Source organism: Chelmon rostratus, chromosome 16 (assembly GCF_017976325.1).
Source record: "Chelmon rostratus isolate fCheRos1 chromosome 16, fCheRos1.pri, whole genome shotgun sequence".
Classification (NCBI taxonomy): domain Eukaryota; kingdom Metazoa; phylum Chordata; class Actinopteri; order Chaetodontiformes; family Chaetodontidae; genus Chelmon; species Chelmon rostratus.
This window is the reverse complement of record NC_055673.1, coordinates 19,815,938-19,842,264: the sequence shown is the minus strand read 5'-3', so window position 1 is coordinate 19,842,264 and position 26,327 is coordinate 19,815,938. Positions and strand designations below refer to the sequence as shown.

The 26,327-nt window shown below is 43.8% G+C and overlaps 1 protein-coding gene across 1 annotated transcript in view; it reads left to right on the top strand.

The window, feature by feature from the left end:
* Window positions 1-468: 468 nt before the first annotated feature.
* The window catches only part of LOC121619255 (hippocalcin-like protein 1), a 36,883-nt gene continuing 11,024 nt past the window's right edge, over window positions 469-26,327 (top strand). The window contains exon 1 of the mRNA XM_041954817.1: window positions 469-830. The gene's annotated coding sequence lies outside the window, so the exon portion shown is untranslated. The remainder of the gene's footprint in view (window positions 831-26,327) is intronic.

Here is a 26,327-nt window from a genome sequence, read left to right as displayed (position 1 = left end):
TTTATTGTTCCACTTTTGTAAGAGCAGAAGATGAATAATTATTAAATTATAATAATTATTACAATAAGCACAGTTTTTTCTTTACTGGGTCAATGTAAGAACATCACAGTGATATTTGTGTTAGTTGTGTATAATGTGCGCGCTTGTTTCTGACCCCTATGCAGTCTTCTTCTCCATCATTAAGAATAAAAACGTGGCGCAGTAAACTATATTGTTAATGGTGCACTATGATTGTGTTTTGACACACACACACATCAATCGGCTTCATAGGCGGAGAGAGAAAGAAGAGAGGGAGCGCCAGAGAGGGAGGAAAGTAGGAGGAGGGCTGTGCGCATCGTCGGTGCCAATAGGCGCTGCGCTGTCTAATTAAACCCCTACCACGTAATCCCAGCGAAACCATCCCCCCGTTTAAATCCACTCCAACGGCGCTCACCCTTTAAACACACTGTCCTCCGCTGCTATCACGTCCCGAACCCGGCTCCTGGAGGAGAGGACCCGCCAGCAGCAGCACCGCCACCAGCCCCGCACCCCGCACCGCAGCACCGTCACTGCTGCCTCTCTCCTGCACGGTAACATGGTCTGCAGGGCTCGGCTGCTGTAGCCAAGGGCCACTTAGTCAGTCACTCAGCCAGTCAGTCGGTGTGTGTGTGGATGTGTGTGAGTGTGCAGCAGCAGCAGCAGCAGTAAGCAGACGGAGATCTTGGTCGGTCCGGCAGGAGCACCGGAGCATCCCTGCATCTCTACGCGGCTGTCCTGCACACCGGCCCCGCTGATCCGGAGCAGGGATACCCTCCTCCTGCCCTCCACAGACACCACCTCGGCTCCATCGGGTAAGGAACAGACTCGACATCCGTACACATCGCGGATGTGCAGCCCACTGAGTACATGCATGTTTTCTGTAAGGCTATCGCTGGTAGAATGAACTCGGCGGCTGGGAAAGCGATGCAGACGCTTTTGTTTACCCGCTGAAACGGTGCGTATTTCGGCTGTGTGATGACAATAAAGCGCCGAGTGAAGCATAGCCAGCAGGATGTGATGTGGAAACATTCCCGTGTACCCCCTGCAGTCTGACAAGATGCCCTGTTTGACAGATGTCTGGCGTTTTTTGTGCATTCCGCTCAGGCTGATCTCCCTCACGGTGCCTTAATCGAGTTAAACAGTAAAATAAAAAGACCAAAAGCCTCTTTTGTGCAGCCAATAGGATGGTAGCGGTGTCGGCCTGCCATTTTTATGAATGATCTTAACGCGGGACAAGAGGCAGGGATGGATGCGCATCGTGGTGCTCTGGATCTTACACTTCTGTGTTTTAGAGCCATGAGGTGCGTTCATCTCCCATCTCCCTGAAAGAGGCAGGCAGGAAGATATGAGATAAACAAGAGACTGAAGTGTATCCTCTTATTTGCTGCCTTGTTTCTGCCCCACTAATAATGACCAAAGCTGTAATCAGGGGCGGATCTAGAGGAATATCCATGCGGTGGCAAAAGGCGGCGTGGAGACCACAGGGGGTGGCAGAAATATGCTGATTTAATCGCAAACACATGTTAATATTTGCTTTGAAAAGACCCCAAAAGAAGATATTTTCACTCAGAAACATTACATCATTGTGGCACATGAGTACAACACTGAAAAAAATCAATCAATCAAATCAAAAAGTTGTTTTATTTCCAAATCGTAAGACATTTTTTCCAATTACGTGCCTTTTTTCATTGGACACAAGCCCATCGCTTAAAACATGACCAGAACAGATCACTATTATTATTATTATTATTATTATTATTTTAGGTTATTTTTAAATGTACTCCTTATTTTAAGTGTAATATAGTATAATATATATATAACAGATAGGGCCACCTTTAATCCCTCTCTGCAGCCTTAAAACCAGGCCAATGGCTGAATCCCATTTAATTATCTATGTATGAAATGCACTATATGAAAAAAGCCATTATTAGCACTATTAGACCAGCAGGGGGCTGCCAACTCTATGCAAAGCCTGCTGAAACAGGTATGATAAATAACATGTAAGTCTCACTTGTCAGGCAGTTGTAGAAATAATGAGTTACTCCCATTCCCAGCTGTCAGTCATAAGTCAATAGTATGTTGATACAGATTTCTATCAAATATCTTAAATGTTTAAGTATTTAATAGTTATAGAAATGCCCTGTCTTTCCTGCTGTATTTCTTTAAGATAAGATAAGATATTACTTTATTGATCCCACACAGGGTGTAGCAGACAGCAATAATAGCAAGAATAAAAGAAAATGAGATGTAGAAAAAGAACAAATAGACAGGAAATAGGGATACAAAATAAAAATGAACTACATAGATGTACATGATATACAAGGGTATAAAAATAATATAGCCTTGAATATTTGAATTGCACATGGACAATATGGATCATAAAATACAATATTTTTTACTGTTGCGCAATCAAAATATGTCACCTGTGGCAGTGTTAACAGAACTGCAAGGTGTAATTCCTCTCTCTGAGTGAGTATCAGGCTGGGGGCTTTGCGAGTGAGGCTATCTCACTGCTTGGTGATCGGTTGATAGCAGCTTAACTAGCCAATCAGTGTGGTTATAATGCAGCTTGTGGTCTGCTCGGTGAGCCCACACCCTCTTACAGCTGCTGTCTCTGCATCTCTTGTGTCGTATAAACATGTTATTTATCATTTGATCCACACTGGAGACAGAGCAGAGCTTGCCTCGCTCATTGACAGTGATGTTGTGGACTAAAATAGATAAAATAAGAGGCGGGGGCCTGGTGGTCCTTGGGGTATATAACGTGGCATCTTTAATTATCATCTGTCACTTAGGTGTTCAAGACCTCAGCTCTCCTTTTCCTTGAGATAACGAGCCCGTCTGTGCCTGATTCAGGGCCCGCTGTGCTGCACTGATACGATACATTTGCCTCTACGTTTACTCTCCTAAATGCCACCAAGCTGCTGTGCGCCTTCCGTATAATCCTCCCAGAGTTAACTGGTCCCCGTCAGACTCGGCATTCGGCACCAAGAAGTGAGATCTTGCGCAGAAAGTCAGCTGTCGCCCACTCAGGAATATTCAAAGGTGTCACACGAGTGGCAGTTATAGGGTCGAAAGGCACCGTGGTCGTTCCTCAGTTGCCATTCAGGGCGGCTAATCGTGTAAAGAGTGAAGAAGGATCTTATAATGTGGCCGTCATCGGGGCTGACCCCGGGTTAATGAGAATGTGGTGGAGCGGTCCTGACTAATTGATTCGTATTTGGGGATAAGGAAAAACCTGCTCGACTCAGTTTGAACAGGTTGTGGAACTGCTGCTGATGTTTTTGTCGCGCAGAGGCAGCGTTTAGCCTGCATTTCCTACCGCTAGTCTCGTTAATGCTCGTCAAGTTGTTACATAAGAAGATAAATGTGTGCTGGAGCACCTCTCTCTCAGTCACCGCCTGCACACACACACACACACACACACACTCATAACTTGTATATATATATATACACACCAGCAAGGGTTTTAACCCTGAGGCGCTAAGCACCTAGAAAATGATAGATGTCGTAGTCGAGGTGTGTTTCAGTGAGGCAGGTGATTTGCAGTGCAGGGGGAAAGGGAAATGGCTTCATGATCGCCTCTTAGTCTCTTCAGTGGCTCTTTCACGCTCGTCTCCACTGTGCGCAAAGTACTTCTTTCTATATTCTACGCTGCAGGCTTTCACAGGAACAGTCTAGTGCTGTCCGTATAGGTGACCTTGCTCTCATGCGATGCTGCAGGAAATTCTTGACAAGACGCCCCCGACCCCACGCATGCATGGAATACATAAGCACGCGGACTGAAAGTCACTTTGAATCAAGGTTTCTGTCCTGTGACGTGAACACGGGTCAGTGGTGGATCAGGGGAGGGAAACGCACAGGAGCAGCCTCTTGGAGTTTGTTCTTTCTTCCAGGGAGACAAGGGGTGCATCTCAATTCTCTTATATTGCATCCACATTTCCCTCACTTGCGTCTCCCCATGCATCCCCGGTGGACGGTTTTGGGGGGGGGGCTAAGACACAAGGTAACCACGCAAGGAGAGAAGAAGTGAGACGTCCTTTCCTCTGAAGCGTTTTACGCACATCAAAACCTTTGAATGCCCCTGGTGCTCGGAGGCCTCGGTGGAGCCGGAGCGGCCTATGGGCTTTGGGGTCAGGTCAACGTCCCCCTGCAGAGGCCTGCTGTTTGTACATGTTGACGGATGATGGATGTGCAAGACCAGTGGAGTTTTCTGGGAGGAGAACTGTGAGGGCTTTACTTCAAAAAAGAGAGCATAAGCATTAAGAGAGTAGCAAAGACATGAAGGCTCGGTGTAAAATGTCTCTGTGGTCTGGTGGTATAACACAGTAATGGAGAGGAAATGGTTCTGTTTATCCTTAATGAGAGTTATGTTGCATTTTGTCTTTAGTACTCTGAGCAAACACCACTTTCCCATGAACAGTCACTGTGATTGGAGTGATCATGATTGCTGTTAGGTTTCAGATACAAGACATTTTATCTAGAAAAAACATAAAAACTCTCATGTGAAAAAGCCAGAACTGTTTTGTGTTCATGTCAGACCACATTGGTCATAGTAGGAACTAACTGTAAAAGTAGGATTTTAGGGCTTTAACCAGGGTCACAATCTTTACCTCAGCATAATCAACCAGTTTTAGTTGCCTAAACTTACTGAATTTACCAACTTTGTTGTTTAGGTGTGAATAGTACAAGCAGGTGTGGAGCCTCTGCCTTCTCACTATTCGTGTAATGCACTCATGTCACTGTGTCCCATTTAATGATTATATTCAAGCAGTTTGTCCAGTGTAAATCAACAGAGCCCAGAGTAAATCTTAGTTTTATTTAATTTGAGCATTATGAGACATTGATGTTTAAAAGCCGACCTGTGGTGCTCAAGTGATTTTGTATTGCACTTCCTGAAAGTTTAAGAGACTCACAAGAGGAAAATTAAACTAAGAATGGCCAAATCGTGGTAGCAGAGACAAAGATATGCTGACTGTCAGCTCCTAGTATGAGCTAAGCTTCAACAACACTGCATGGATTATGGATTCCCATAATGCAACAGAGAAGCATCTTTCATGAGACCTCCCTGCATCCTAAAGGCCCACTTCTTTCAAACCTCTGCTTACAGTGCAATGTTTCTGTAAACATTTGAACATCAGGCCAAAAATAACCCGATAACATCACTATGACATCATTAGTGTTCTTCCTCTCTCTTTACAAAGCCCCTCCGGTGCCACAGAACACATTATACAACTGTTTTCACAGGTTGAGCAGCACTCCTCATGACTAGGAAACCGAATCCCATGTGTTTGGTGGAGTGCAGAGGGAAAAAAGAAGGCGAGGAGGTTTGCGAATTGTTACATCTTTACCATGAAACTCGTGAGAGTCAGAGAAGCTTTGTAAGCCTTCTTTCTATGTGGCTGTGTTTTCATACGTAGCGGAGTAGGACGAGGGGGATGCAGCCTGCATGGGTTGACACGAGGTCTGTGTTTGCCGTCCACTCTGCCGGCCCTATAATCTGCCCTGATCCTACTGGGAGGGGCGTCTCCCGCCCGTCAGACATGCAGTCTGATAAGGCCGAGATAGCAGCTGCTCAGCTGGAGGTGGACGGCTCAGAGCAAAACGCTGCGCGGGCCTACACCAAAGCTGCCACCAGTCGGCCCGAGTGTGACGCTCCATGTGGCTTAGAGCACAGCCAGCGATGAGCCTTACTGCATTTACCAATTTGAGAATGGAGGTTGTTAGTATGCGTTTGGATTTGTTGCCCCCATGTTATGATCAGACTGCAGTCACTGACTTTGAAATGAATACATCCAATGATGGAGCAAGTACTCAGATATTTTACATAAGTAAAAGTGGCAAAACCACCATGTATAAGTTCTCCATTACAAGACAAAGTACTTCTGTGAATTATAATACCATATTTTGCATCAGATTGTTAATAATGATGAATCAGTGCGTAAGTATTGGTCACTGGAGCTAGTTTTAACTACTTTACACAGTGGAGTTTGGTAGTTTACTGGTTCCAAATGGAAGGGCTGGGTCCCTCCAGGGGGTCACGAAATAAATCTAAGGGGTCGTGAGATGATTAATATGACAGGAAAGAAGAAAAAAAACAAAGTTCTGCTTCACAAATGTATCTTAATATTTTGGTCTTTTCTCTAATCTATTATCTGCAGTGACAAATTGGATAATTAGATCTCTTTGTGAATCAAAAAGGTATTTAAATGAAACCAGACAGAAGTCCCATCAACAACTCATGGACAAAAAAGTAGAATATTTCCCTCTAAAATAGAAGTAGAAGTATAAAGATGCACAAAATGGAAATCCTCAAATAAAGTGCAATTACTTCAAAATTGCACTTTGGTACAATTCTTGATCAAAAGTACTTACGCTCCACGACTGAACAAATCAGATATGAAGCTTAAGCAACATAACTGTTCAAATCTGTGGTTGTTGTAAGGTCTAGCGGACTCTTAATGAATCCAATCAGCACTGATGTGGAATAATTTGATGGGACTGGTAAGTGATTCCTCCTGTCTTCCAATAGAAGCGTCAAAATAAATGAAGCAGGAAGAGGAAGTGCCACAAAAGAGCAGTGGGTTAAACCAATAAAGTAGCTAATGAGAAAGGATATATATATATAAAAAAACATCTCTGGAAAGCAAGTAAGAAAATAAGTTTGGAGTGGAGAAATGACAGTAGTTCTGCTTGTTCGCCTCCTGTTCTCTCCTCTCCCTTCCTCTCCACTCGCCATTAAGAGGCTGAAAGGGCAGCCAATTACTCCCTGAGCTCGGCATGTGGTTTAGCTAATGAAGTCAGTGGGGAGAGAAGTGTGTGAGCGAGGGTGTACGCGTGTGTTCTTTAGCATGGATGGGCCAGCGGCTCTCAGCTGATAATGTGTGGTGGAGAACACACAGCCGCTGCTCACTCCAGCAATACCTCTGTAGAGATGGTATCTCAAAGCAGCCTCTTCCTCTTTGCCTCCGTCCCTCCTCTTCTGCCGTCCAGCTCTTCTCTCCCAGACCACAAGAATGTTTCTTTCCCCATTTCGCTGCTTCTTCTCTGCACCTCTCCCACTCTCTTCCTGTTAGTCTTTAATTAGCCTTCCATCTTCTTTCGGTGCATTTTTTAGTTCATCTTGTCTGACTCTGTCGTACGTACATTCAGCCTAAACTAACTAATAGCTAATTAGCCCCCGTGGACCGAGAAACTGTACAGTAGGCATAACAAAATTATTGTCTTTTCTCACGGCTCTCAACTCAGGCATCCTCTCTTGATTAAGATGCACCTTTCAAACAAGTTGTAGTTGAAGTCAGGGCACTGCACCTGTGGGGGGCTGCTGCACCAGTCTCCTCTGTTTGACAGTTTCTCAGTCTTTGTTCGATACAACTGCCTGCAGAAGAGGCATTCGCCGGTCCTGTTGCCTGGTCCATTGTCTTTGTTCTATCATGGAGATGGTGTTTTTCACGGCTCCACCACACACCCCTGCCCTCTATTGTGCTTGCAAAACCCTGAAGAGCAAGTGCAAAGTATCTGACAGTGTGCAGGAACGCCTGCAGTTTCGCTCCAACTCCGATCTTCAAATCGAAGGTTCTGTACCGCCCTTGAGATCGGACCCTCATCAGACTTGTAAAGTGCAGGGAAGCAGTGTGTGTATATATGTGAACACCCACTGGTGTAACACAATGGCTGAAACAGTGTGCAACCTCAGGATACTGTATACTGTGCAAGCAGCCCTGTTATGGGACCGTCAGAGGAGCTTGATCATAATGCTGTTTACTTCCAGTCTAGCAGCCGACTTTGAAGAGAGGACAGGACACAGTGCAAGACGTCATGGTGAGGCCTCTATTCAGACACTAAATCACTGTTCTGAATGCAGAAACTGGGACATTTTTAAAACGTCCTGTGCAGATTTGTCATCATGTTACATTACTTTCTGTGAAAATATGGTAATTCCTCACAAACAGACAGAGACAAGTGAGAAATGGTAACATGTGGGCAGCCTGGAAAGGTATCAGATCTGTGACTGGAATGCAGAATTGAAAGCGTGTTGTAATCTGCTCTGATATGTTGAATTATAGTCATCAGAGACAGGGTAGAGGCCTGGAGGAGAGGAACAGTCCTGGTCCCCACAGCACTCGGAGTAAACTCCTAAAAGGCATGTTTACGTATATCTATGAGTCTGGGACTGCAGAAGGTACCCAGACTATGGAAGGTAGGTGGCTCTTACCTCCAATGTAATGTTGTTCAAAACAAGATGTTAGCCATGACACAAGGCCGACTGGACCTCCTCCAGTTTGCCTGTAAGACGAGGAGGAGTTTTCAAGTTGCAAACCGGTTAAATCTGGTTTTGATGCATTTGGGAGAGAACAAAAAACATGCAAGATCACTCTTCATTGATGAACTGTATTCAGCCCCACAACCTTATATTCCTTTTGAATTTACTATTATTGGCTGCTGTCTGTAGGCTAAATTGCCCCTCCGGGACATTAAAGCTCTACTCTACTCTACGCCTGAGCAGAATGTGAGGAATTTTACGGCAGAATAACCACCAGCTGTGCCTCCACCTCATCCGCATGAATATAAACAAAGTAGTGGATGTCATGCCTGTATTTTTTATTTTTTTTATGTGAGAATAGAGCGGTATTGCGACAAAGGAGCAATACCGCTCCGTGACAGCATCAATTAAGCTCAGCGTTTTTCCCCCGGCCAGCCTCTCGCAGGGCTCTCAGGGCAATAACAGAGGACCAATCAGAAATAGAAAAATCGATCTGGCGCCGGCTGGCTTGGATGCATTTACAAGCAGCCGTAATGACTGCAGACTCATTTCTTCAGCGGCTGGTGCAATCACATAGCAACCTTTTTTTTTTTTCTGTGGAGCTGTGAGCAAAAGAGCAGCATTATTCTGAAGAGTCTGTTCAATTAAATGCTCCGTCTGCCTCTCAGAGCACAGCGTGATACTCTCATAATGTGAGCTGCTGTGCTCGTGGCTTTCTCTTTGATGTTTATTTGTGGAGATACTTTGTACCTTTATTTTCGGCACGAATTTGATCAGATCTCCAAAAAATGTTTGGAGAGTGCTGCTTTTATTGCTGCTGCTGCTTAGCTGTTGTGCCGGATTAGTGGTCATCAGGAGGCGCTAATGTCGGGAGGTTTAAGTGATTCATGTGGGCTGGAGAGTTTTGAAGCAAAGTCATGGGACATGCCTCTGTGACTTCCTAATTAGCATGAATGACTGTTAACATGCTCGTGCTGGTGGAGCTGGTACTCAAATCTTTCACTCTGCTAAGTGGCAATAGCACAATGGAAAGATGCTCAGTTAAAGCATTAAAGTGGTTCTAAAGGTGGGTTCTTGTAAACAAGTGAAGGTGTGCATCTGTTCCCTGTGGTCAGACATGTTGAATGAATTTCCTTCCTCATGAAACATCTGCAAAGTTATTTTTTTAACCTGCATTGTTTGCATCCACGTTTGGCATCTTCCTTGCGTTTGCTGGCGCATTGCTAAGTTTCTATTACTGACACCAGCTGTCAATTAGTGGAAACATGAAGGTGCATCACGTCACCGCGTGCCCTAGCGTGCGCAATCTCACGCACAGTCACGACATCCAAACATAATTCTTAAAGACATGCAAACAGGGCGGGATTAGCGGGTTGGCTGTCAGCTGTGAACAGAACAGCCTCTGTCCTTTACATACAGCAGATCTGGAGATCTGCAGTACAACACAATACAGAGGTCTTAAATGAAAGCAGCGACAGCGACTGCAGCGAAGCTCGCACGGCTGTCACTGATCCGACTGCCGTGCTGCTGTGCAAGCTGTTTCTCTCCACCTCGGAGATGTGAGATGTATCTGTGCTCTCGCTAACATATTAAAAGAGAGAGGAGAAAAAAAACAAAAAAATGGAGAATAAGATTGGAGAACAGGAAAGGAGAGAGAGGGAGATAACAGGAGAAAGTGAAGGAGGTGGAAGGTGAGAGAGGGAGAGCTACAGCTGAAAACAGAGATGTGTTAATGCATATGTTTGTTTTTTTTTAAAAGCAGCTATCATCAATATTTTATACAGTGTATGAAATGACGGTGTGAATGTGACATAATGTGCATAATTGGTTGCTTTTAGCGACCAACCTACAGAGTAATCAGTAAATCTGCAGCTCCTCTCAGCTTTGCAGGGCCTCATAGTGAGTTTAAGCTCATTGTTTAGCTGCCCAGCAAACAACTCACTGTCACTGCTCTCATAATGTCGTTGCTGGCTAGAAAGTCAGTTTCTCACATGGGAATATTTTCTGCTTTTATTAGCCGCGACATGGAATTGAATATTACCGGGTTTTGGACTGTAACATGAACAAGCAGCATGTGGACGTCACCTCTGGCTTGGGAAATCATGATGAGCAGTTCTTACTATTTTCTTACATGGAAAACATACAATATGTAATAAGAATACATCTTAAAATTTCTAAAAGTGTAAAAATTCCCCCTTTTTACCATTAATTCGACTTACAAAATACTTTATTGAGAACGTAGGATGCAGATAAATAGATAATAAAAACAGTCTTGGCTAAATAACCTTCACCGGGGATAACTGCTGAAAAACAAACATTTAAAGTCTTGTTAAGATTAAGTTAAGTGAGTTTTAATTAATTATTTCTATTCAGTTAAATTGCTGTATTTATTTTTTCTTGTGGAATCCAGGATGTAACCCCTTTGTAATGGCTAACATTTTGATGAGTTACTGTAATTTAATGCCATATTTTTTTTTACACTACCTGGAATTTGGAACAGACTAATTATGCAGAGCTAAAATAAGGAGCAGCGTTGATTTTCGTCCTGACAGATGTCCTTATCACCCAGTTGTAGTAAAGAGTCACACTTCCAGCAGTTGTAACGCACGCACAGCTTTGTGGTAAAAATGAGAACCCGAGGAAGCCGCTAACCAGCGAGGATGTGATTCTTTGCTCGGCAGCAGCGGGCTGAAGTGTGAGCTTCACACCGAGCCTGCGGGAGACGAAAGAGGGAGGACATAAGAGAGTCTGCGAGCAAGACGAGGAGTTGTCTGTACGTGTGATCTTTCCATCTGACCCCGGGGTGAGCCCTGCGCACCAGTACTGTACGAGTCCCTGCACTGCATTGTGGGATATCTCCATCACGCAGCTGGCGGGCCGCTGTTGGTGCGACATGATCGCTTGTGAAGGGGAAATTCTCGCTGAGCTGGCTGTTTGCGGGGTTGTGCTGGTATTTTTAGATGCTTTCTCTCTTTTTTTTTTTCATCACCTGCGCAGGAAGTATGAAAGTGAGACAGCCATGATGTGGTGAGGCGGTATGGCATAGTTTTCCAGTCACCCCTCGTATCTCCCCTCAGTGATGCGTTGCATTTAGGTTGTTTCCCGAGCTTTCTCCCCCCGCCTCCCTGCACATCACATGCTGCATGCCTCTGCCTTATTTGGGAATGGAGGAGCCTTTTGGGTCACATACGTATGTCCTTGTGTTTCCCAGTTCCACAGTTAAAATACCATCAAGGCGTCTGATTTCCCTTTCTTTCATGATTTTCCAGAGTGGGTTGAATATTTTAGAGCATCCCTTTGAACTGGAAACCTGCTGCATTATGCAGAGACGTGTCATCAAATACGTTTGATCAAATCTTCTCGGCATAAAGAGAAGTCGCATGAAATAAGCGTGGCTGAGTGAGAGTTAGATTATGGTTGTGAGAACGCAAAGTAGAGGCTAAATCCTCTTTATGTAAGTGTGTTAGAAAGCAATGTCCTTTGCCTTATATTAAAGTGATGACTTTTAGGCAAGAGCCGTCGCCCCTCCCCCCCGACTCCTCCTGTTTTTCTAACCACACACCAGTTCTGCTGGAGGGATGCACATCAGAGCCCCAATCAACGTAATCGCCGAGTGTAACGCACCAAGGGGATTTGTGGATGTTCTCAGGACAACTTTGCATTATGTAAAGATAACAGGATTTATTAGAGCCAGAGCGAAAGAGCAGCACAAGACACGCTGTGAAGAGTTAATACTGTATCTGCATGCGTGGAGATGTAGCAATACGGCTAACGTGCACCCACAGCTCACCTATCTGTAAACACAAATGCCGCCAAGATCGTTATTTTTATAGATTAATTCAATACATTCGTTGTATGAGTCACACGTTTCCAAGGATGCGTGATCACCATGTGTTGGCATGCGAGGTGGAACGTCAGCAGCCAAGGAGCGAGTGGGGGGAGGGGATGGGCCTGTGCGGGTGTTTATCACTGGGTGATTAGAAACCGGCGTACAGCACATCGGATGTCTGCAGGAGAAATGCGATGAGTGGAAAAAAAAAAGGAGTGCGATACGGAGAAGGAGGGTAGAGAGGAGAAGACAACAAGTGAAAGCCAGAGGGGTCGTAACCTTGCCGTCCACGTGTGCCGACAAGCAGCTGGAAAAGACTGATGCTGCTGCCTCTCCCATCTGCCTTTCACACCCCCGACTCTCCTGAGCGCCACATGATCGGAGCTCCCTCGTTTGTTTTTCTCACCCTGACATGACTTTCTTCCCACCTATGTCACCTTTTTTTTTTTTTTTTGATGTTTTTTGCCCTTGTGTTCTGCATGGATCTTCCTCACTGCTCACACCCTCTTGAGTTGGCCTTGAAAAAAACTCCTCAGTTCAATAAACCAAAAGCTTTGTCCCTGCACGTAATAACATTTACTCCAAAATTGCCAAATCCACTTACATTTACTAAGTTTCTGGGAGCAATCTGAAGGGATGAATGATGACTGACGAGATAGGATTTGGTCTGTGTGATGAAATATCCGACCTACGTCACTGCCGTATCAGCTTAGAGGAGGCACTGGTCCTGGACTGGCTCCACAAGCGATTTGTTACCTACTTTCAAACTACTGATTTACTAAATTGGGGTGCACCATTATTATATAACAAATGTCTCAGCATTTAAGACTTTAGTTTGCCACAGCTGGCGACATTTGTAGTGCAGCTCCGTCTAAAACAATCATCCCATGAAGTCACTGTAGCTTCACAAGTTATACCATAACTCACAGTGTCACAGTTTCAGTGGCCAAATGATTTATTTAAAATTAAATGGACCTTTGTTGTAAATGTAGCCATAACTTTATTTTGTTTATATATACATCCATGATAATTATGTGTGACTCAGATTTAGTCATTCATGCAGTTTAGAATGCTAACTTGTCATTATTAGCTTAGCATTGTGTAATTTGAGGTACATTATGTTATTTTTTTGTCAAATATTCCCACATTACATCACACACTACATTATGAAATCGCATTTTCATAATTTTAAAGTGTCAGGCCAAACGTGTTAGCCACGTCCCATGTAACTAATGGCAGTTTGTTGTTTCAGTCAGCTACAAAGGCAAAACCTGACAGTTACCGGGTGTAAATAATAGTATCTAGGCAGGAAGTAGTTTGTGTGGTGCAGTCAGCTTTAATTCAGTAATTCCTCTGTTATATACTAGTGTTTGCTTTTGATCATACAGATTATAAAGTTCCTCTCCTGGTATTGATTAAACCCCCCAAAACTCATCACCCTTCATCAAATTACACATATAAAACTTTGTTTCGTGAAAAAAATCACGTCATGCCTAAAAATGGCTCAGATGTAACTCCAAATCTCTGCCTTCATTTGGTATCTGTGGCTCTATTAGTATGCAAATATTCACGTCTCTGTCTCCACCCACCTCTGCGTCGCTCACCTGAGACTCGAGCGCACCTGCTCACCTGCGACCTGCTCATCAAACACACAGACCTCTGCTCGTTTTCTGTTTTGCTAGCTGCTAGTGTGCTACACAGTGGCAAGTGGTAATATGGGAGTCATTCAGCCATTCATGTTCGAGAGGAAGCAGAGCGATCTGTACGGGGTCGCCTACGAGTCGATGGGTTAGAATAGTAATTTTTCTTATCACTCTCTACGACGTTAGAAACGTTTTTTGAGAATGTCGTTGGTCCACTGCAGTTCCAAAGCAGAAATGCTCATGTCTTGTAGAATGTAAAAAAACATGCCATGGACATATTAACAAGGTGAAAAGCTTCATTTTGATTGCAGTGGGTCAAGCTATGGGACATGCCACAACTTGCCAAATCCTAGTGATGCCCTGTGCTCCATCTATCTGTCTTTTTTTCTTTTTTTATCACTGATTTCTCATCACAATCCTTGACCTGAATAAGTGAGTAATTGCCTCGAGCATCAAGGAGAGGAAGTTGATGCTGGGAGAATGATTACCATCATCATCCCGGGAAGCGCGTGTCCCTGCGGTGTGTATTCTTGTGACTGCAGACGAGTGCGTGTGATTTCCGCACGCAGCTCAGGAGTGTGTCTTTTGGGCTCTTGGCGCTGCGCCGGTGCGGCGTGCTGCTCTGGGACATGAGCAAAAATATACTCTGCTGCCTCGAAAGCCCTTCACCCTGGAGGCCTCTCTCAGTGAGGGATGTCCCCTTTTTTAGAGCCCTCGGAGAGTTTAAAAAACCTCACAGTAACCCTTTAAGCTCCCGGTGCATGTGGGACAATCCACCTCGCAGGCAACGTGATACTGTTAGCAGGTTGAAAGGAGAGAGGTTTGATTCAGTGTCCTATTTAACTTGCCCTTACAATATCATTTACACTGGAGCTACAACTCAACCGCAAGCTGTTCGAACTGTCCCAGCCGCTCAACGGATGCTAGAGGAATAATCTTTCTCCTGATGCATGCAGGTTAGTTCTTACATGACAACTTTTTGAATGACTTTGTTGTAGTCAATAGATATGTACGCTAGCACCTCATTGAACCTGAGCTCTTATATGTCAGGTGTGCAAAGGTTAGAGACTGACTGCTCTCAGCCTCCGTCGCCGCTCCCGTGTCTTGTCCGTTCAGCCAGGCAACTAATCCACGACAGCACTCATGAATCCCAGCACAACGCGAGGCGTCTGAACCCACTTTTGGGTAGTTTAGTAACAAGGAGAAAGGCCAGAAGGCCGGCTTCAAACGGTCCTGCTGCCAGTTCGCATTGGCAGGAGCAGGACGGAAAGATCTAGATCAGCGATACCAGGGGAGCTCAGGCAGCAGCAAGCTAGGCCCAAGGCATTTAGCAAAGATCAAGGGCTGTTAAAAAACGACAAAGTGACATTGGAGACAGTTTGGAGGAGAAGGGAGATGGATGGAGGAAGGGGGGAAAGAAAAAGGAGAGGCTAAACGAGAGGATCGGGAAGATGGGTGTTGTTTGTCAGCAGATCGATTGCAGCTAAGGATAGAACTGTATCAGGATTCTCCTTCACCTCAGCAGCAGAATAGCTACACTTGTGACCCCTGAGGGGAATCTGTGGATGCTATGCATTTGTTTAAGGCTCAGTTTGACAGACAAAGTGTCAATTATATCCTCGATGGGAATCCAGGAACCATTGTAGGGCTGATATGGAGATTTGCTGTATTCACTTCCTAACTTGGTTTCAAATTGTAAGTATTTATATATATTATTTAATATTCATGTCTAAATGAGCAACAATCAAAGTTGAAGCTTGTGGGTTTTATTTCTTAAGACTTTCTCTGTGTATGTGTGCTTTAATCAGATTTGATTCACAGTGAACTGTGAACACAAGACAGCTGTAAGCAGATTCAGATGTTGCTAAAATCTGACATCACCTATTTCCAATGAGTCCCGCCCAGTTAAAACCAGCATGGAAAGCAAAAACAATACAAGCAAACAAAGAAATCCACACAAATATAGACATTTTCATGTGAAATGACCAAAACTGTTGTAACGTTGATACAGATACAACATGAGCCACACTCACAGTGTGAGGCAAGTCTGGAAAAGGTTTTCAGAGCCTTTAAATTCTTCATTTGTGCAACTCTCAGCAGCTTTTAGTATTGTTGCTCGCTACACTGGTGACCGAAAACATCATTGCAAGCTTCGCAGTGTCCACAGAGGCCTAGTTTCATATTGAACTGAACTCAACTGAAGGGTCATAGCTTGGGTTGATTTAAGAACTGGTGCGTCCTGACTTGGACATGTTTAGTCAACCCCTTTCTCGCTCCTATCTTGTCACAATTGGACGCCTGGTCAGGAAGCTACAGTATCTCTTTTTAAGGCACTGGTTACCTGTTTAAACGTAATTTTTCAGTGTGCAGGGTATTCCAAAAGAACAGGCCATTCTCACTCCTGACGTGTCAAATGACGTAGTATAAAGAGCGCCAAAGAAGAAGGTTGGTGTGATCGGAGGGGTCAAGCACATTACTTTCATCCAGGGTTCATGTTCCATGTGAAGCCAAAAGTGAACGCTGATTTCTTCTAAGTAATTTATGTAACTAACCTACATATTTTAAGTCAAACCATGATCTTTTCCAAAACGTAACCAAGTAGTTTCATTGCCTGAACCTAACCAAACGATTAAGCACTTCACGATCTTGTTTAAGGCCTCAGAATCAATAAAAGGCCTTCTTCTATGTATGGATCTATACATTAGTGTAAGGTGTGATAGTGCATTAATATCTGTCATGATTTTCTGACAATCGGTTGGATTATCTTGGAGGATAGAAAAGCTCAGATGTCTCCAATTGTGTCTTAAAAATGTCAGTGTGCTCTTGGAGAACTGGGACATGGCTTCTGAACTGCGACTTGCTCAGCTGCTGAGGCCAAGCTGTCTCCAGGAGGATGACGAGCTAACTTGTGGCTGCGTCTCCCCCGTGGGAGCCGGGCTGCTGCAGATATAATAAGCTGTCTGGGTGGAGGGCCACAGCCTGTCAGCGGTCGAGCCTGCTGTCTTTGGTCTGCTCAGTGTGCAGCAGACGCTATGGATTTTCATATATTGTTATGCTCAGGCCCTGTGCTAGAATTACACACAAGCTAAAGGTCATAGCACCGCATGGAGCAGATACTGAGACGAAAACAGGCTGAGGGAGGAAGAGAAGAGCATCATTAATTATCCATCAGTGCCTCTCTTGTTTTGTTTCATACTTTTTTGATCTGTTCTCCTCCTTTCTTTTTCTTTTCACTCTCTCAGTCCTCCACCTTCACTAAATGCAACCTGCATCCTCTATTAGACTCGCGTGTTGTGCAAGCAACAAATGTTACAGCCCGACTCCCTTTGATGCACCAACTGTGCAGACGTCTCCTCGAACCTGCCCCTTCCCACACAAACACATGGTGCGCTACGGCCGGCTCCAGCTCCCTCCTCTGCTGCGTACACACGGACAGATGCAGCGCTGGCCTGAGCCGTATGCTGCCGAGCACAAGTCCTTCTCGAAGCAACACTTTTGAGTGGCACTGGAGCAAATGCTTGATTTACTGCCTCCATCAAATGTGTTGCAGCTTTAAAACCTGCGGCGTCTTTGCCATTAACTGAAATCAACAAAAAAAAAAAAGGCTGTAAGAGCTGCCTACACTTTTCTCTTTGCGAATACCCGCCTCGCTCTATTACCGTGCACTTTGTTCATTTGAATGCGTGGAATTGCTGTTGTAAAGGGAGGAAAGTGCATCTAAAGGATTGCAGTGACTGGGTTTTGTGTCCGACCGCCAAGTGGGCGCGGAAATGTGTTGAAGATGTGTAGTTACAGCACAGGTCTGAATGCATGTTGCTTTTGTCTTTGACTCAGCACAACAAATTTCACTCACGTCTGAGCTCACGTTGTGTGCACTCGCTATTATTATATGCAGATGTTTAGAATAATTCAGTAATAATGTAATACTGTCTCATACATGTAGGGAAAGGGAACAGTGGAGCAGCTGGAAGCCTGAACTGGTGAATAAATGTGTGCCGTTACCGTGCTGTGAAGATGAGCTTCTCGGTGTAAATATTTCATAAGGTATGGCTGGGAGTAGGCTTTCCACAAGTCCCGCTTCTTGAAAAATATCATAGAAATACAATGTAAATGAACATCTTCTCTTTCCTTGTGGTATCAGCTGGTTTATATCTCTTCCCTGCAAGGAATTTGTAAAGAATATGTGTGCATGCATTCTCATACGCTGGCGTATTTGTGCAAGTGCATGTTTGATTTTCTTTTCTTTCTGATTAAAAATTGAACAGCCAGAGAGGATTTTGTGGTCGAGGACAGCATCAGAAAAAGGACGCTCGGAAGCAGGTTGTATTCTTTGGATGACTGAAACGCAGCGATGCAGAGACGGAGAGATTCACAAGAAAGACACGTGGCTTTTTATTGAACAGGAACTGGAATGAGGTTGTCAGTGTCAAGTGCCAAGAAGGCTTTTATCACAAACCTCCTGATTCTCCATGGACTTGTAGGAATAAGTTCACCTGCATTATTAAATAATCACAGATTTCATAGCAGAATTGATCTTTATCTGCTTGCTTTGAACCCAAGCAATGGACACATGAAGGCCCTCAGGTTGTTTTCAGTCACATAAACGCCATTGTTACTTCTGGATGGAGGACTTTATTTCTTGTCTTTGTGACCCAGATGGAAATAGCCTTGCCCTCCTATGGAAGTGTTTTAAATGAGGTTAGCCTCCCCCCAGATGGAGGTCTGAGTTCCTGAAAAGGGGTCAGCCACTGTTGTCCTGAGGGGCCATGAGGAAGTGTTTGTTAAACCTCAGAAAATCTGGTGCGTTGTTGTTGTAAAATGTCATTCTATTAGTAATTTATATGACATTAAAAAAGCCCCTTTTACTTTTGGTTTTGGAAAGCTGACTCTTTCCCAGTATCAGCAGACATATAAGGGGAATTTACTTAGCTACGTGTGCTTGGATCAAGTGGGTATCCAATATTCAACATGTTCAGGAGTTGAGAATGCATATTTAGGCGAAAAGGAAGGAGTGAATCCTTTTGCAGTTCTCTGAATTTAATCTTATTTCTCTGATTTATGGTAATCTCAGGAGCATGATCTTTCCCATTAGTAGTTATGCCACCATGGGTTCCATCCCTGACTTATCCTAGCTCTCCTTTCTATCTGTCTGTCTGTTTTTCTGTCTGTCCCCTACCCTCTCGCCGAAGTGAATACCACATAAGCCTTTTAAGCCTTTGCCTTCTGCACTTACGTGACCTTAAGTGTTACTTCATCACATTCTCCTGTATCCTCCTCGCTCTCAGTCCTTGTCTCGCCAACAGTGGACGTACGTCTTAGACGTTCGTCATTCTAAATGAAAGAAGGGAGATGATAGAGTGCTACAGAGTGTGTGCATACATGTGTGAATACCCGTGTATGTGTGTGCTCCCGCTTTGACAGAGAGTTATTAGCAGGATTTGGACATGCTCTGAAAACTCGGAGTGCAGCGGGAGAGAGAGCTCCACACTGAGGGCCAGTCCTCATTCTTATTTTTAACCACTCCATTAATGTCTTTTCCTTCAATAACTCTCTGTGTCTTCATCAGTCCTTCCTCTCTTCTCCCTCATCTCCCTCAGCCTCTCAGTGGCTTTTTTTTTCCCTCATTGTCTCCAAAGATGGAAGTACATGGATTTTAGACTTACTGAGTTGATTCTTATTGATGTAGCAGCGGCAGTAAGGACAATAAGAGCAAGTAGGGAATGGAAGGTTGATGGTGAGGTATATGATCAGATCAACCAAATATCAAATATATGTCAGATTAAGCATGATCAGGGGTTAACTGATGTTGAAAATGCTGACCACTCTTGTTGTGGTATGTGAGGCCACGTAGGGTCAGATCAGGAAAAGATAAACCAGAGGTGGTAATGTTTGAGGGGCTATTAGGACTAAATCATCTATAGATGTAGACATAGATTGTCGCAAAGGAGAACATTCCTTAGTGGGACACTGCCCAGAGCATGATCTGGTCTTTGAGATAGGAAAGATTTGGGTGGAGTAAGACAAAACGTCATGCTATATATTGTGTTGTCTGTATGTTAAGGGCAGAGTCTTCTGATCTGACCCTGAAGCTCTCTCGGATGGCCGGCATCTGACCTGATACTGCTTGTTAATAAAGGTCTCTTCAACTCAAGCTTGTATCAGCGAAGTTCTTCCAACATCATCATCACACCACTGCTCGGCAGGACCTGGCAGATAAACTTCAATGGGAAAAGTAGTCTTTAAATCATCACATTCTACTTCATTGTCTACATCTTGAAGAACAGTTTACAAGTAGTACAAGTGAACTTTAGGCCAGTTTCTGAAAGAAGTTTAATTGTTATTTGTATTAACAATGCTACATTTGTGTGAAACTCTGCACTTCCCCATAGTTTTACAGAGCATTTTAGCATCTTTCAGTTCATTGTTTTTACGGGCCACAACCTCTCTCTTTTGGTTCCTTCTCACCACACACATCAGAATTGCAGGCAGAAAAAGCTCTGCTACACTTACTCTACGTAACCTTGCCTGGACAAAACATCACGAACATACCGGAGCATAGCATTTAGCAGCTAAAGAGCTAAGTGTTTCCCTCAGGAGTTGGTGGAAACCAAATCAGAGTTTGAGTCATAAGGTGACCAGAACAGAAGCTCTGTTTCTCCTGGATGTGAAAATAAGCAAATGTTCGCTGCCGAGTTCACCACCAATAATACTGTTTGTCAGTGCAGGTTTAAAGACAATGCTTTAGCCTCTTATTAATACCTTGTATGTTTAAAGACTTTTCCTTGTTGGTACCTTCAAGGATTCTGCCAAAACCATTTGCATTCACAAGCCAATTTGACCTTCAGAGGATGTGCCATAAAAAGTGCTATTGCAGGCTGGATGTAATGAAGGCATGGATCAGAGTTTTAAGAGCTTTAACAGTTTTAAAAGGGGTGGGATTGGCAAAGATGAGCTGCGTTTTTCAAGTAGAAAGCAGCACTTTCAGTAATGAGAGTTGCTTGGTGTCCAAATGAGAGGCTACAGATGTGGCAGATGTGAGGTGAGGGAGACCGAGTGGAGCTGCCAGTGGTCAGTCAGAAGTTGTGTTTGACTTTTAATTAGAGATTTGTCACCATTCAATTTTGGAAAGTTGGTTTTATAGCTGAAACGATTAGTTGATTAATTGATGAGGTGATTGGTGATAATTGGCAACAGGTTCCAGTTACTCATATGTGAATATCTGCTGGTTTGTCCTCTCTGAGACTGAAGTGGATACCTTTAGGTTTGGACTGTTGATCAGACAAAACAAGACATTTGAAGATGTCACCTCAGCCTCTAGGAGCTTTTACCACCCAAATGATTAATTAGTTAGATAATGTTATGTAATGTTAGTTGCAGTATTCGTTGGCTTGAGTATATGATTTAAATCTGGTGATGTAGTTGGTCAGGATGGAGTGAGATGCAGTGAAGATGAATTCAACGGAGATGTAGAGCAGGGCATCATCAGCGTGGCAGTTGAAGTGGAGACTATGACAACAGGTCATTTTACTGAAGGGGAGCATGTGTTTGATGAACAATAGAGGATCGATTATAGAGCCCTAAGAAATGAGCTCTTCAGACAGCACTGAAGTTGCCAATGTCAGAGCTTTCTGCTTGTCCCTGAATGCTGCAGCATGCTTTTCAAAACCATTACTTCTCGGAACTTGAGCACCATATTATCATATTGTAACTTGCCGCTGACACTGTATTCCCCACATCTTCAACATGGGTATCAACAGTCATCGTCGTAAGTGACAGGAAAGAGGAAAAAAATGAGACTGCAGAGCTTCACCATGAACAATCTAAGAGAGAGAAGGCAGACAATGCAGGGCTATCACGTCTCTGTTGGGCAGAAATTATGGGGAACTGCGATGGAGATACAAACATGTAGGGCAGGAGTTGGAGAAAAAGACAGAAAAGAAATATGGATAAAAGGTAATAGGCTGCTCTGCGTCTCAGGTGGCCTCTCAGATTGCTGCACTTTGAAAAGAGGCAACGGGAGGCTGAAAACACTCGAGTGAAGAAAAAAAAATCAATGGCTGTCAGATTTCTTGATCTGACGCTTCTTTCACATGGCACCAGCTCTGTCTGCTTTTTTCGAGTGCTACATACCACTCAGACAACCCCTCCCTTCATTGCCCACCGTCCCTTCACTCATGCCTTCTTTTCTCTCTCGCTCTCCATCCCTCTTCCTCCCTAATGACTGAGCTGCTGGCAGGCGATATGAAGGCGGCATTTTCTCATCTTATAAGCACATTAAACAGTCAAGAAAAAGACTAAAATGTTAAATTGGACTTTGGACTTATCTCCTCTCTAACTCACTCTGACTTCTCCTTTTTCCAGTTTCTGGATCTGAAACTGTTCTCCATCACTTTCTTTCTCATTCAGTTTATTGCAGCTAAAGCTGAGGTGATGTATATAACAGGCCTTTTATTAAAAACCTGACATCGGTCAGCCAGTGTCATCAGTGTTTTCTACCTCTGTGATGATGACAGTACCTCTCTGACCACGGCTAGTCAGTATGCTTGTAATATTTTTAATGCCCAGGGAAATCATTCTACCCTGGTGTGGGAGGATTTTACTCAACAGTCTGTAAAACCTGCAGTGAAACCTGCTTCAATCCTCCTTAAGGAGCAGCTAAACCAACTCAAAGAATTAAATTACTTTTAATGTTCACTGATGTGCTATGAGGTGCTTCTGAGGGGTTTCTGGGCAATAAAGCGGCCTTATAAAAAATCCACTTATAATGTTGGCACAAAATATGAGCTACTGGCAGCTTAAATGAAAAATAAATCCAGAATCAGCCTTCAAAGGTTTTCACCGTGTCGATTCTTAGCCCCAGTTTGTGCCTCTCACATTACAGTCCAAGTCACAGACCTAAGGATCTGTTTTCTTAAAGATAAACCCATGTGGTCTTTCATCGCGCAATTTTAGGAGTGCCAGATATTAATCACAACAGTTACACACCGGCTCCTTCGGTTTGGTTTCCCAAAAGACCAATGATTCACATGTAACAGTAAATGTAAGGATACTCATTCAGTGTTGATATAAGTTTTATTCATCACTTCCCGTGAATAATTAACTTTCCCGCTTTAGAGATAAATGCAGGGTGAAATAAGAACACTGACAGCTAAACCAGTCTAAAGTTCTGAGAGCTATAGCAGGCGAATTCTGTGACTAACGTTAAACACGTCAGACAGCATAGTCTCTAAACACCTCCCTGCACCCCTGCATCAAGCTAGCACTATGGGACCAGACTGTTTAAGTAACGCACAGAGACAAAACTGGCAACACCTCTCCATCAGACCCCAGAACACAGCAAACGAGCTAACTCGTCAAGGTAATGGGGAATTACTGTGACTAGTAAATATAATGTAATTACTAAATTTCAGATTGCAATCTCTTGCACTGAGTTGACGGTGCTGCATGTAAAGCTGCATGTGGTAAGTGTTGAATGACCTTCTGGGTTTTTGATTTATCTTTTAGAACAATGGTTTCTGACAGTATCATGACTCCAATGAGGGGATGATCCATGAGGCGTACGAGCTGGGACTATAGCGGGTGGTGTCGGAGATATTCCTCACGTAAGGGTCCAGACCTCGTCAGTTCCAAACGACCGTCCACCACAATAACACCATTTGCCTCCGGAAGCACCTCTCGTCCTTGGGCCTGATCCTCTCTCACCTTAGCTGCCTGATTCTGTCTTCTGTGTTACATCATTCGCCTGCGAGTCTTTGTCTCCCTCCTTCTTTCTTTTCCTCTTTTCTCCTCTGTGCAACGATCATCAGCCCAGAGGTTGGTGACCGGCTTAGTAGCTCTGGAACAGATGTTCAAGGGGCAGAGTCAGTGTATATGCGTGTTCACGGTGTGTGTGTGTGTGCGGACTTACGATGAGGTTGGACGACAACAACTAACAAGCGCTGGGCACTTAGACTGGAGCGATGGATTAGTGATTTATGGAGGGATGAACGATAGAGGGATAGTACGAAGGGATTGGAAGTAGGGTTTGGCTTTTGGGGGCCACGGGGGGATTAAAACAACTGTGGCTGGTGAGGACAGAAACATTTTTGCTCTTCTTCTCAGACCAGCGGGATGCATGCAGTGAGCTTTCACAGGTCACAGCTGGGCTGAAGAAAGGGGAGAAAAAGACTAGAAGGAGGGGAGGGGGAGAGTGCAGTGAAAAGGTCAGCGTGGTAGAATAGGATTTGTTGTGCAGCTCGCCCGTCAATTTGCACCCACTTTCTGTCATTTGGTCTCCAACGGCTGTGTGGACCCTGTAGAGGGCTGTCAGCTGACCTCCTCTTGCAGCCATGATGGGGGCCCATAAAAAAAACTTAAACTTAAAAACTTAAAAACCGATGGCTAGAGCTGGCTCGACTCCTTATGTTACCAAAAGGACCTGCTGGGCCTTCGTCTTCACGTGGTTAACATTGTGAAACGGTCACAGTTTGCTTAGGTTCAGGCACCAAAACTACTTCGTTAGGTTGAGGATTAAATATATTACTGTTATGTACGTTACGTAACTGACGTCCGTTACATAAGTTCAAAACAATTCAATGTTGACTTTTAGTTTTACACAGGACATGAACAGTGGCCTCCAGGATGAAAGTCATGTGTTTGTTTGACCCAACAACTTCTCTGTATGCCGACTTTCTTGGTCACGTGCCTAACAATACAATGGAAATATGGGTCAAATAACTTGCATCGACAACCTATACATAATTTTTTCCAGGTGAGGACAGGCTGATGTAAATAACCTGGATTTGTCGTAAACTCGTAAAAGAAAAACCTATGGGTATTCCGATGCACACATAACAACCTAAGGTCAGTTGAGGACCAGCTTTCACATTACTTGGCTGAAAGACCAGCACATCAGACTCTCACAGCAGGACACGTCGTACTTGTTCCATGTCATATGTTATATGACATTTAAAATCTCTTTCTTTAAAGGGGCATGCACCACTTTTACATATAAAGGTCAGTTTCCTCTTCATGGTTGGAGCTATGCAGCCTGTGAACACAGCTGTGTGGTCTTCTGTGGCTCTGAAGAAGCTTTGCTAAGTCTTAGAGCCCTGATGATGGCATCAACCTTATGGAAGTACAATGCTTAATGACTGGATTATCACTGGCAGACAGTGTTTCACTCGGGTCAAACGACCGTCAGGCTTGGATTAGAGTATATCAACAGTTCAATTGTTGGGAGTTGGCGAGCATTACTGGTAAGCTTTACTTTTTAATAGAAAAAGGCTTGTCATATTTTTTTACAACAAAGTTTCAACCAGTCACAAATTGAACCTTCCTCCACCTCTGAGATAACATCAGTCCTATTAGATAAAGATGGTTACTTTACCCTATGAAAGAGCAAAGCTTTATAAGTAATAAACATGAATAAAATCAGCTCCATGGTGATGTTAGCTGTAATTATAATAGATGTTGTGATGTTGTTACAAAGCTTTTATTGGCTGCATGAGGTCCTAGTGAAGAGGATATAAACTATAATTCAATTTAACAGTGTGCTCAGTCAGATCACTCTGAGTTCACCAGTGTTTTGTCCTTCAGAAATGTAACAAATCCAAATCTTTTGTTGTGGTCTCAAGCCAAATAAAAGTAGGGACATCATTTAAAATGGCCCTAGATGTGTCATTAGTCTTATCTCCACGGTATGCTTTGTTTGCGGCTGAAATACTTTTCCTTTTATTCACTTACTTGACTCCCTTTAGCTGCGAGCCAATTAAGCTGAGGGTTTGCTTTGTATGTGTAACATGTCATCAGGAAGCATTAGTTGCTTTAATTAGAGACTCTTTATCTCTCCAATTAAATCTCATCCTCTGCTCCATCCATGCTTTTTTTTTTTTCATGCACCACCAACAACCCTCCCAAACCCGCTACACGCAGACACACACACACACACACACACGCACACACAGAGGTACAGACAGTTTGTTTTGTGGCTGTGCTTTCCAAATGACAATTGGACAGCGTGTGTGGCTATTATTAATCTCTACAGGTACTAAAAAGTACGTGCGTCAGTGTGTGTGTGTTTTCCAAACATTCGTCTGAGGCGCAGCAGTGCAGTCAGTCTGCAACACACAAACTGCTGGTTTATAGCGAGACCTACTGATTTCACGTATAGCTTTCAGCTCTGCAGATGCCACTCAGCTACCCCCTGAGGAGAAATTAATTTGTCTTTAGGTTGTGTGCAGGGCTAAAGACTTACTGAGCTGTGTGGGATGGCTTAGTAGAGAAACCTGACATGCATTTGAAACGTGAACACTTGAACCAATTCTGGCTCATTAAAAGACGTAACGTAAATATGTCCAATTTTCACATGCAGACACTAGAGAGAAATAAAAATTTCTCAGGCAAGTCATACTTGTCAAACATGATCACAGAACAACTTCAGCAAATGAAGAAGACATGTGTACTAATTAAATATGACAGAAATACAGTGCTGGGAACTGACATTTTCTTGTGTTTTGGGAAAAAGAAGAGAGGTTTTAGCTGTTTTTAACGACAGTTGGAGCATACCTAGCATACCTAGACATTTTTCTGCCAC